This window comes from Hyperoodon ampullatus, assembly GCF_949752795.1.
Source record: "Hyperoodon ampullatus genome assembly, chromosome: 10".
Classification (NCBI taxonomy): Eukaryota; Metazoa; Chordata; class Mammalia; order Artiodactyla; family Ziphiidae; genus Hyperoodon; species Hyperoodon ampullatus.
This window is the reverse complement of record NC_136923.1, coordinates 64,320,852-64,333,965: the sequence shown is the minus strand read 5'-3', so window position 1 is coordinate 64,333,965 and position 13,114 is coordinate 64,320,852.

The window sequence follows — 13,114 nt, the reverse complement described above, 5'->3', positions numbered from 1 at the left end:
AGGTCAGACCCTAGGGAGAGAACAGGGGTTGGCTGCGTGAAGACAGCCTGAAGGTGGTTAATGCACCAGAGCTAGCTGGGAGGGAGTCCAGGAGCAAGTCTGGACCTGCTGGACAGGCAAGAGACCATTGTTTCAGGGTGCACTAGGAGAGGGGATTCCTGCTCCATGTGCCCACAGAAGGCAGAGCACCACCTAAGTGAGCTCCAGAGATGGGCACCAGCAGTGGCTATCAACTAGGACCACAGACACAGGCATGCACCACTAACGCTGTCACTGCTGCCACCAAGAAACCTGTGTGTGTGGGCTTCCCTGGTGGCACAGTGGTTGAGAGTCTGCCTGCTGATGCAGGGGACACGGGTTCATGCCCCGATGTGGGAGGTTCCCACATGCCGTGGAGTGGCTGAGCCCGTGAGCCATGGCTGCTGAGCCTGCACATCCAGAGCCTGTGCTCCGCAACGGGAGAGGCCACAACAGTGAGAGGCCCTCATACGGCAAAAAAAAAAAAAAAAAAGAATCCTGTGTGCAAGCGCAGGTCACTACCCACATCCCCCTGGGAGTGTGTGCAGCACGCCACTGCAAGGGTTCGGTGATCCAGGGACAACTTCCCTGGGAGAACACACGGCGTGCCTCAGGCTGTTGCAACATGACGTGGGCCACGGCCACTTCAGACACTCCCCACATTCCAATTATGACTAACGTACCCCTCCCTCTCCCTGGCCTGAGGGAGCAAGACAGCTCTAATCAGCTCCTCCTTTAACCGCTACATGTCTGGGAGGGGAACAGAGTCCTGAGGGTGGACTACACACAGAGACAGGGCCAAAACCAAAGCTGAACCTCAGGAGCTGTGTGAACAAAGAAGAGAAAGAAATTTCTCTGTGCAGTCTCAGGAGTAGAAGATTAAATGCCCACAATCAACTTGACAAACTGCATCTGTGGAATACCTAAAGAGACAACAAATGTTCATACAATTGAGGCAGTGGACTTTGGCAGCAACTGTAGACTTGGGGTATGCTTTCTGCATTTGATTTGTTTTTGGTTTTATGTTTATCTTAGTTTAGTTTTTAGTGCTTGTTACCATTGATGGATTTGTTTATTGGTTTGGTTGCTCTCTTCCTTATTTATTTATTTAATTTTTTTATTTGTAATTTTTTTTCTTTTCGCTCCTTTTTTGAGTGTGCATGTGTATGTTTATTTGTGTGATTTTGTCTCTTTAGGTAGGATTTTACCAATTATTGTAAGGTTCTGTCCATTTTTTTTCTTCCTTTTCTTCCAAGCCCTGTGTCTGGCAGGGTCTTGATGCTCTGGCTGGGTGTCAGATCTGAGCCTCCAAGATGGGAGAGCCAAGTCTAGAACATTGAACCACCAGAGACTTCAAGGCCCCATGTAATATCAATTGGAGAGAGCTCTCCCAGAGATCTCCATCTCAACACTAAGACCCAGCTCCACCCAGCAGACAGCAAACTACAGACCTGGATGCCCCATGTCAAACAACTAGCAAGACAGGAGCAAAACCCCACCCAATAGCAGAGAGGCTGCCTAAAGGCACACTAAGTTCACAGACACCCCGAAACACACTACCCACCAGAAGGGCAACATCCAACCCCACCCACCAGAGCACAGGTACCAGTCACCTCCAACAGGAAGCCTACACAAGCCACTGAACCAACATCACCCACAGGGGCAGACACCCAAAATAATGTGAATTCTGAATGTGCAGCCTGTGAAAAGGAGACACCAAACACAGTAAGTTAAACAAAATGAGAATACAGAGAAATATGAAGCAGTTGAAGTAGCAAGGTAAAAACCCACCAGACCAAACAAATGAAGAGGAAATAGGCAGTCTACCTGAAAAATAATTCAGATTAATGATAGTAAATGTGGTCCAAAATCTCGGAAGTAGAATGGAGAAAATTCAAGAAACATTAAACAAGGACCTAGAAGAACTAAAGAGCAAACACACAATGATGAACAACACAATAAATGAAATTAAAAATACTCTAGAAGGAATCAATAGCAGAATAACTGAGGCAGAAGAATGGATAAGTGACTGGAAGATAAAATAGTGGAAATAACTTCAGCAAAGCAGAATAAAGAAAAAAGAATGAAAAGAATTGAGACAGTCTCAGAGACCACTGGTACAACATTAAACACACCAACATTTGAATTATAGGGATCCTAGAAGAAGAAGGGAAAAAGAAAGGGACGGAGAAAATAGTTGAAGACATTATAGTTGAAAACTTCCCTAATGTGTGAAAGGAAATATTTAATCAAGTCCAGGAAGCACAGAGAGTCCCATACAGGATAAATCCAAGAAGAAACATGGCAAGACACATATTAATCAAACTATCAAAAATTAAATACAAAGAAAAAATATTAAAAGCAGCAAGGGAAAAGCAACAAATAACATACAAAGGAATCCCCATAAGGTTAACAGCTGATTTTTCAGCAGAAGCTCTGCAAGCCAGAAGGGAATGGCAGGACATATTTAAAGTGATGAAAGGGAAAATCCTAAAACCAAGATTACTCTACCCAGCAAGGATCTCATTCAGATTTGATAGAGAAATCAAAAGATTTACAGACAAGCAAAAGTTAAGAGAATTCATCACCACCAATCCAGCTTTACAACAAATGCTACAGGAACAAATCTAGGTAGGAAACACAAGAGAAGGAAAAGACCTACAATAACAAACCCAAAACAATTTAAAAAATGGTAATAGGAACATACATATTGATAATTACCTTAACTGTAAATGAATTAAATTCTCCAACCCAAAGGCACAGACTGGCTGAATGGATACAAAAACAAGACCCGTATATATGTTGTCTACAAGACACCCACTCCAGACTTAGGGACACATACAGACTGAAAGTGAAGGGATGGAAAAAGATATTCCATGCAAATGGAAATCAAAAGAAAGCTGGAGTAGCAATTCTCATATCAGAATAAATAGACTTTAATATAAAGACAATTACAAAAGACAAAAAAGGACACTACATAGTGATCAAGGGATCAATCCAAGAAGAAGATATAACAATAGTAAGTACTTATGCACCCAACATAGGAGCACCTCAGTACAAAAGGCAACTGCTAACAGCCATAAAAGGGAAAATCGACAGTAATGCAATAATAGTAGGGGACTTTAACACCCCACTTTCACCAATGGACAAATCATCCAAAATGAAAATAAATAAGGAAACACCAGCCTTAAATGACACATTAGACTAGATGGACTTGATTGATATTTATAGGACATTCCACCCAAAAACAACAGAACACCTTTTCTTCTCTAGTGATCTTGGAATATTTCCCAGGATAGACCATACCTTGGTCACAAATCAAGCATCGGTAAATTTAAGAAAATTGAAATACACTACTAAATAACAAAGAGATCACTGAAGAAATCAAACAGAAAATAAAAAATACCTAGAAACAAATGATCATGAAAACATGATGACCAAAACCTATGGGATACAGCAATAGAAGTTCTAAGAGGGAAGTTTATAGCAATACAGTCCTACCTCAAGAAACTAGAAAAATCTCAAATAAACAACCTAACCTTACACCTAAAACAATTAGAGAAAAAAGAACAAGAAAACCCCAAAGTTAGCAGAAGGAAAGAAATCATAAAGATAATATCAGAAATAAATGAAAAAGAAATGAAGGAAGGAAACAATAGGAAAGATCGATAAAACTAAAAGCTGGTTCTTTGAGAAGTTGATAAACCACTAGCCAGACTCATCAAGAAAAAAGGGGAGATCATGCAAATAAACAGAATTAGAAATGAAAAAGGAGAAGTAAAAATGGGCATGGCAGAAATACAAAGGATCATGAAAGACTAATACAAGCAAATATACGCCAATAAAATAGATAAACTGGAAGAAACGGACAAATTCTTAGAAATGTACAACCTGCCAAGACTGAATCAGGAAGAAATAGAAAATATGAATAGACAAATCATGAGCACGGAAGTTGAAACTGTGATTAAAAATCTTACAAAAAACAAAAGCTCAGGACCATATGACTTAACAGGTGAATTCTATCAAATGTTTAGAGAAGAGCTAACGCCTATCTTTCTCAAACTCTTCCAAAACATAGCAGAGGGAGGCACACTCCCAAACTCATTCTATGAAGACACCATCACCCTGATACCAAAACCAGAAAAATATGTTACAAAAAAAGAAAACTATAGTCCAATATCACTGATGAATATAGATGCAAAACTCCTCAACAAAATACTAGCACACAGAATCCAACAGCACATTAAAAGGATCATACACAAAGATCAAGTGGGATTTATCCCAGGGATGCAAGGATTCTTCAATATATGCAAATCAATCAATGTGACACACCACATTAACAAATTAAAGAATAAAAGTCATATGATCACCTCAATAGATGCAGAAAAAGCTTTTGACAAAATTCAACACCCATTTATGATAAAAACTCTCAAAGTGGGTATAGAGGGAAACTACCTCAACATAATAAAGGCTGTATATGACAAACCCACAAGAAACATTGTTCTCAATGGTGAAAAACTGAAACCATTTCCTTTAAGATCAGGAACAAGACAAGGTTGCCCACTCTCACCACTATTATTCAACATAGTTTTGGAAGTTTTAGCCACAGCAATCAGAGAAGAAAAAGAAATAAAAGGAATCCAAGTTGGAAAAGAAGAAGTAAAACAGTAAACTGTTTGCAGATGACATGATACTATACATAGAGAATCCTAAAGATGCCACCAGAAAACTACTAGAGCTAATCAATGAATTTGGTAAAGTAGCAGGATACAAAATTGATGCACAGAAATCTCTTACATCCTTATACACTAACGATGAAACATCTGAAAAAGAAATTAGGGAAACACTCCCATTTACCATTGCAACGAAAATAACAAAATACCTAGGAACAAACCTATGTAAGGAGACAAAAGACCTGTATGCAGAAAACTATAAGACACTGATGGAAGAAATTAAAGATGATGCACACAGATGGAGAGATATACCATGTTCTTGGATTGGAAGAATCAACATTGTGAAAATGACTATACTACCCAAAGCAATCTACAGATTCAGTGCAATCCCTATCAAACTACTGGTGGCATTTTTCACAGAACTAGAACAAACAATCTTAAAATTTGTATGGAAAATGCAAAAGAGGATGGATAGCCAAAGCAATCTTGAGAAAGAAAAATAGAGCTGACTTCAGATTATACTACAGAGCTAAGGTAACCAAGACAGTATGGATCCTGGCACAAAAACAGAAAGACAGATCAATGGAACAGCATAGAAAGCCTTGAGATAAGCCAATGCACATATGGGTACCTTATCTTTGATAAAGGAGGCAAGAATATACAATGGAGGAAAGACAGCCTTTTCAATAAGTGGTGCTGGGAAAACTGGACAGCTACATGTAATAGAATGAATTTAGGACACTTCATAACACCATACAAAAAGGATAAACTCAAAATGGATTAAAGTAATCCATTAAATTAATCCTAAATCCATTAAAGTAATCCTAAATGTAAGGCAGACACTACTGAACTCTTAGAGGAAAACATAGGCAGAACCCTCTATGACATAAATCACAGCAAGATCCTTTTTGTCCCACCTCCTAGACTAATGGAAATAAAAACAAAAATAAACAAATGGAACCTAATGAAACTTAAAACTTTTGCACAGCAAAGGAAACCATAAACAAGATGAAAAGACAACCCTCATATTGGGAGAAAACATTTGCAAATGAAGAAACTGACATAGCATTTATCTCCAAAATATACAAACAGCTCATGCAGCTCACTATCAAAAATCAAACAACCCAATTCAAAAATGAGCAGAAGAACTAAACAGACATTTCTCCAAAGAAGGTATACAGACTACCAACAAACACATGAAAGAATGCCCAACCTAACTAATCATTAGAGAAATGCAAATCAAAACTACAATGAGGTATCACCTCACACCAGTCAGAATGACCATGATGAAAAATCTACAAACAATAAATGCTGGAGAGGGTGTGGAGAAAAGGGAAGCCCCTTGCACTGTTAGTGTGAATGTAAATTGATATAGCCACTTTGGAGAACAGTATGGAGGTTCCTTAAAAAACTAAAAATCGAACCACCATATTACCCAGCAATCCCACTACTGGGCATATACCCTGAGAAAACCACAATTCAAAAAGAGTCATGCACCACAACGTTCATTGCAGTACTATTTACAAGAGCCAGGACATGGAAGCAACCTAAGTGTCCATCAGCAGATGAATGGATAAAGAAGATGTGGCACATATATACAATGGAATATTACTCAGCCATAAAATGGAACAATACTGAGTTACTTGTAGTGAGGTGGATGGACCTAGAGTCTATTATACAGAGTGAAGTAAGTCAGAAAGAGAAGAACAAATACCGTATGTAAATACATGTATGTGGGATCATAAAAAAACAAACAACAACAACAAAAAAGTGTTTCTGGTGAACATAGGGATAGGACAGGAACAAAGCTGCAAATAGGGAATGGACTTGAGGACATGGGGAGTAGGGAAGGGTAAGCTGGGACGAAGTGAGAGAGTAGCATTGACATATATACAGTACCAAACGTAAAATAGATAGCTAGTGGGAAGCAGCCACAAAGCACAGGAAGATCAACTGGGTGCTTTGTGACCACCTAGAGCAGTGAGATAGGGAGGGTAGGAGGGAGTCACAAGAGAGAGGGGTATGGGGATATATGTATACATGTAGCTGATGCACTTTGTTGTACAGCAGAAACTAACACAACATTGTAAAGCAATTATACTCCAACAAAGATGTTAATAAATAAATAAATAAATAATAAATAAATAAAAATTTTGGCCACCATAGAGGGTAGGAGATATTATTTCATGTGGTTTTATTTTGTATATTCATGATGACAAGGATATCGAGAAACTTTTTGTGAGTTTCATGGCCATTTGGAAAGCACTGGCAAATGTTACAAAGTAATGTTATGTGTCTTCTTAAATTCTTTGCTTCTTTTTTTTTTTTTTTGTGGTACGCAGGCCTGTCACTGCTGTGGACTCTCCCATTGCGGAGCACAGGCTTCGGATGCGCAGGTTCAGCGGCCATGGCTCACGGGCCTAGCCGCTCAGCGGCATATGGGATCCTCTCAGACCGGGGCATGAACCCGTGTCCCCTGCATCGGCAGGTGGACTCTCAACCACTGCACCACCAGGGAAGCCCTCTTTGCTTCTTTTTAATTAAGTTGTCAATCTTGTTGTTACTGAGTTATAACACTTCCTTACATATTCAGAATACCAATCTTTTGTCAAATATATGTATTTAGAATATTTTTCCCAGTGTGTGCTTTGACTTTTTATTTTCTTAATACTACTTTTTAATGAGCAGAGGTTTTTACTTTTGATGAAGTCAAATTTATAATTATTTTTCTTGTATTGTATTCTTTCTAAGAATATCACAAAGTAATTTTCCTACGTTTTCATCTAGAATAATTATAGCTTCCAGTTCTATCTTTGGTCTATGCTTCATTCTAAATTAAATTTCTGGATAATGTGATGGAAATCTACTTGTTCTAGCATGATTTGTTAAAGAGATTCATTTCTCCTCTGAGCTTGGGTCAGTATTTTGTTGAAAATCAATTGATCATCTTTTTTCTCTTCCATGAATCTATATGTCTATTATGTTGCCAACATCACACTCTCTTGATTACTATTTACTCTACTTGATTACTATTTACAGATTTATAACAAGTCTTGAAATCAGGGAGTGTGAGACTTCCAACTCTGATCCTCTTTTATTAAACTTGTTTTAGCCTTTTTTTAATAGGCTTCTTTTCTCTGTGGATTTCCCATTTCTTCGTTTATCATGTCCCTCTTTTTTTAGAGGTCCTGGACACGTTTATAATAGCTCTTTGAAAATACTTGACTGCTAATTCTAACATCTGAGTCATCTCAAAATCTCTCTTTATTGACACTTATTTTCTCTCATTATGGATCTCCTTTTCCCCTTTCGTTGCTTAATGATTCATAGAAGAGAGTCAAGATTATGTTATCTTTCCTTAAATAGCCTTAAATTTTAGTCTTACAGCAATTAAATTACTAGAAAATGGTTTTAATTCTCTCAGCTTTTGTCTTACTCTTTGTTAGGGTAAGTCTGTTTCAGTTTTTCTTAGTCCTAGGGTGTAGCCCCTACTTCAGTGTGATTCTTACTCATAAGGTATGGCTTTTCCAGGTTTTACCCCTGGAGTCCCAAAAGGCTCAGTGAGGTCCAGAGGGACTTTGGCTGGGTTAGAGCTCCAGTGTCTCTTAGTCCTATATGTTGTCTTATGGCAGGAGACATATGGGATCCAGGCTAAGCATTTACAAATGACCTCCTATTTACACTTCCTGAGGAAGGAAGCAGGTGGGCTCCAGGCTAGATGTTTACAACCAGCCTTCTGTTTGCACTTCAAGATGCAAATAACAACAGGAACAGGGTAAATAGCTGGACTTTGCTTCCTGTGGATACTTTAAGATAACAGTCATGGCAGGGACAGAGAGGGGTTAAACCCTATTTGAGTAAAAGATCAAGAGGTCACATATTTCCCATCTTTGGGGCAAGGGAGACACTGCACATGTGCAGAAAGTCTCCTTGGGGGTCAAAAAGGAGGGGGCACCGCCTCAGAATAGGTGATGCCAAGGCTTCCCATAGGTCTCTGGGCTGGAATCCATCTTCGAAAAAAGTTGCACATGCATGTTGGGAGGGTCCTAGGGCAGGTCAGGTGTAGAAAAAGAAAGCAGATAATTGGCCAAAGGTAAACAAAGACCCAGAAGAACTGCCCTATATAAATGATTTAACTGCCTCTTTACTGCAGTCCTCCTCATTAGACAGAATGCCCACACTCTTTCTCTCCAGATGTGTATCTCTGCCTTGTGTCTGTCTTAACTAAACAAACTGTTTCTCCACGTGCTCTCCCACTTGTTGTGCTCTGTCTCTAATAATAAACCGTGTATATGGTTTTACAGCTTTTGCCTCCTTAGAAATGCATTTTTCAATGAGGAAAAGGGCCAGTGGAATTTTGCTTCTGACCTTTAGCCTCTGGTGGACTAGCAGCTAGGATTCCTTGTTTTCATCCAGGCTACTCAGATTCAATTCCTGGTCAGGGGACTAAGATCTTGCTTCAAGCCACAGCTCCCTGCTATCTCTCTGAGACCGATCTGGTATTTTGTTTAGCTCTCAGATCCACTGTAGTCACTCTGTCCTGGGTATTGTAGAGTCTTTCCCTGAATACGTGCAGCCTAGCCCTCATCTAACAACTCACAGGGGATCCACATGCAAACCTTCTATGAAGACTGTTCCACTTTGGATTTTATCCCTGCAAGTCGACCTACCACCCCCACCTTGGACTGTGCTCAGTGCCTCCTCCTCTTTATGAAGACCTCCACTCAATGCCTGAGGCTGCCTCCCTTTGTGCATTTTGGGAAACTTCCCCCAGGTAGAAAGACTGGGTGAATGTGGGGCTTATATATTTATTTCGATTCACTCAGAAAGCCCTAAATGGCCCATATCCAATGCATGAAAACAAATGCCTCACATACTTTGTCCAGTTTTGTGTTTTACAACACTGAGAGAATAAGTCCTTTACCAGTTATGCCATCCCGGTGAGAAATAGAAGTTGATAAATATTTTTAACATTTTAAGTGAATCAATGTTATAATTTCAAATGGAGACTCCAGAGGCGAGTCACCAGGCTTCCAGGAGCATCCACTGCAAGCACATGTACAAAGTCACTCAGTGTCCATTGGACTTGGCTCGTTCATTCTAGCTACAGTCCTCTGTAATCTACTGTTCATTCACCTAGAAACCAAATTTATAATTAAAGTCCACCTTTGCCTTAAAGACTTAAAGATGAAAGTTCATCTTCTTTACTAAGCTTCTTAACAATAATCACTTACATATGTTGCATTATTTTCACTTCCCTTCAAGTCAAAGGACTGCTTTTTATCTCACTTTCATGTATAAATTGTTCCAATTTTCAACTGTTTTGCAAATTCCATAAAGTAAATTCATTTTTCGTTTTCTGTAGGCTGTACTTATCCATTCAAGGGGATCTATTATATAGAATATTTGTGGAAAGGGTATTTCTAAATCTTCTTCCATCCTATGTCCAGTGCAATAATTTTGGATGCTTCATTTGGCTCAAAGCTAATAGAAACAATTCTCTGTTTCAACTAATACTAATTGGAAAATTCACACGTTCTTAATCTCTAGATTTCATGTTTTTCTAGAGCTGTAGACCGGAGGTTTCTAAATATCTGCTGAACAACCCTAAATGGATGTTTTACTGTCAAATCCAGAATTTCCTCTTTCTACTCTCCAAACTTTCTTCACTTCCTATGATTGCTCTTACCTCTCCCTCAAAACTCAAATGAGAAATCACAGAACATTTTTTTTTTTCTAACCATCTCACTTACTCCCCACTTGCAGTATGATTTATTCATTGTATTTGGGAATCACTTTTCTTATCTATTCTCTTTCTATTGCTACTGACATAATCCTATTTAAAGCCTTATCACTACTCCCAGCAGAATCATAGCAATAATTTCCTAAATAAATGTGTACCTCTATTTTCCACAGGCTGCAAAGTTATGCTTCTAAAATAGATTTATAATACCATCTCCTTACACAAAAATCTTTGTCAGCTCTCTGTTATTTATGGAAAAAAGACCAAGTTTCTGAGCATTGATTTAAAGTCCTTTATCAGTTCCCTAGACCCCATTTTCAGGTACATCCACCACCCAGTGTGTTGCACTCTATTTGGGGTGGTACATCCTTGGTGTACCTGTCATCAGTTCTAATTTTCACTACCCAGAGCAGGTACTACCCATCACAGTACACTTTTCTGTATTCTGGATGTCTGCTACCAATGAGTTAATTTGCCACTTCTCATTTTTTACAAGCCACTAACCAGACATATTCATCCATCCCTCCACACTGGTTAAACTGATCGAATTGATGATTCAAATATTCTGAAATTTTTACCATTGTACTTCTGCTTCTGCTGTTTTCTTATACTGGAAATGTTTCTTCAATGTAAAAATGGAAGTATTTTTTTAATGTAACCTGCTTATGGTTTTCACTATTTTTGTAAACAATCATCACCACATTTATGGAGCTTCACTTGTGTGTCAGGTAGTATACTAAATGTCTCACATATTTTTATTATTTCATTAAATTCTAAAAAGAATATGTGTTACTCTCATTGCTTTTTACATCTTATTTTAGTTATTTAAATAAATGGCATATTGATTTCTAGATATAGATTCCTCAAGAGCAGGCTTCATATCAAGTTTAGTTTTGCTTTCCTCATCATGACTGTACCCTGCAATGTACAACTCCTGGACTGAATTTAATTTTCCTCCCCCCTTTTTTTGTTGCTTCTTTTTGGTTTTCTTTCTTTTGCCTTTGTAATTTTTTCTTTTAACCCTGATGCATTTTCTATTTGTGGATTTTTGGTAATTTTAACTGAAGTTTCCTGTTGTTTCACCAGCCTATGGATGCAGCCTGAGAAACATTAAGGTAATAATCTTTTTCACTCTATCTTATCACCATCTTACTGAAGCCACTAATTTCCAGGAGTATCAGAGGTGACTCATGAGTTTTTGAAGAGCCCATTCATGTTCTTCTTTATTATTCTCTGTGAAGATTTTTAGGGGCACCTTTCCACTGTGGATGCTACCAGAACACTTCATTTCCTGACTCTACTCAACCCACATATCTTTGTTTTATCAGAGTAAGGTTGCATTTTTGATCCCTCAATGTATTGAAGCTAAAGTATCTTCTGAAAATATGAGTGGAGAATACACTCTATTCTACCTGTTATGACCGTTGTCACTTGACATCAAAGTGGCGCTACTTTTACTTCTGAGAAAATGTTCTATTAGAACAACTACTTCACCTTCTGTCTTTTACTCCTTCACCATAAGGAATTATTTATAAATATTTGTTATTTGCCTTCCTGGCCTCTATTTTACCATTTGCTGTCATTAACCTCAGTTTTTAGATGAAGATCAATACCTCAAAACCTTTCAATTGAGAAAGACAAGTATTATATGATATCACTTATATGTGGAATCTAGAAAATAGTACAAATGAACTTATTTACAAAACAGAAACAGACTCACAGACATAGAAAACAAAGGTATGGATACCAAAGAGGGAAGGGGAGGGGAGGGATAAATTAGGAGTCTGGGATTAAGAGATATACACTACTATATATAAAACAGATAAACAAAAAGGACCTACTGTAACTTGTTTTCTTTAAATAAATACAGGGAACTACATACAATATCTTGTAATAACCTATAATGGAAAAGTATATATATACATATCCGAATCAATTTGCTGTGCACCTGAAAGTAACACAATATTGTAAATCAACTATACTTCAATAAAAAATATATAAAAAGACCTTTCAATGTTTTCTGTGTGTGGATTCACACCTGTGCTCCATGGTTGAGCACCTGACTCAAGCTTATGACAGTGTAAACAAGCATGTTATATTAGCCACTCTATTTATTTCACATGTTGAAATGTGACTTAAGTCAACCTAATCAGAATGAACATTTAGATTTCCAGGGGGCTACTAGAAAAGAAGCTCACTATTTCCAGTGGACTTCTGCAGCCAGTTTGACACTAGGAGTGAAGTATTTATTTAAGAAAACAAGAAGCCAGAAAAAGAAGTGAAGCCAAGAGGTGGAGAGAAAGAAATTGAGAATGGATGGTATCACATTAAACCCTTTGTACCACTGAAGCCTGGGAATTACTGAATTTCTCAGTTGTGTCAGGCAATACCTACTTTTTCTGCCTAAGTCAGTTTGGGTTTGAAATTCTCTCACTTGCAACAAAGGGAGCCAACTTAAAGGCTTTAGGTAGGAGTCCATGGTACCATTTTCTAATACTGAAGTCACTGTAACCTAGAGGGGCAAATTGAAAATACTATATTCTTTTTTTTCTTTTTTAAATACACAGAATTACTTTTTTTCTTGTGATGAGAACTCTTAAGATTTACTCTCTTTTTAAAAAATATTTTATTTTATATTGGAGTATAGCTGTTTAACAATGTTGTGTTAGTTTCAGGGGTA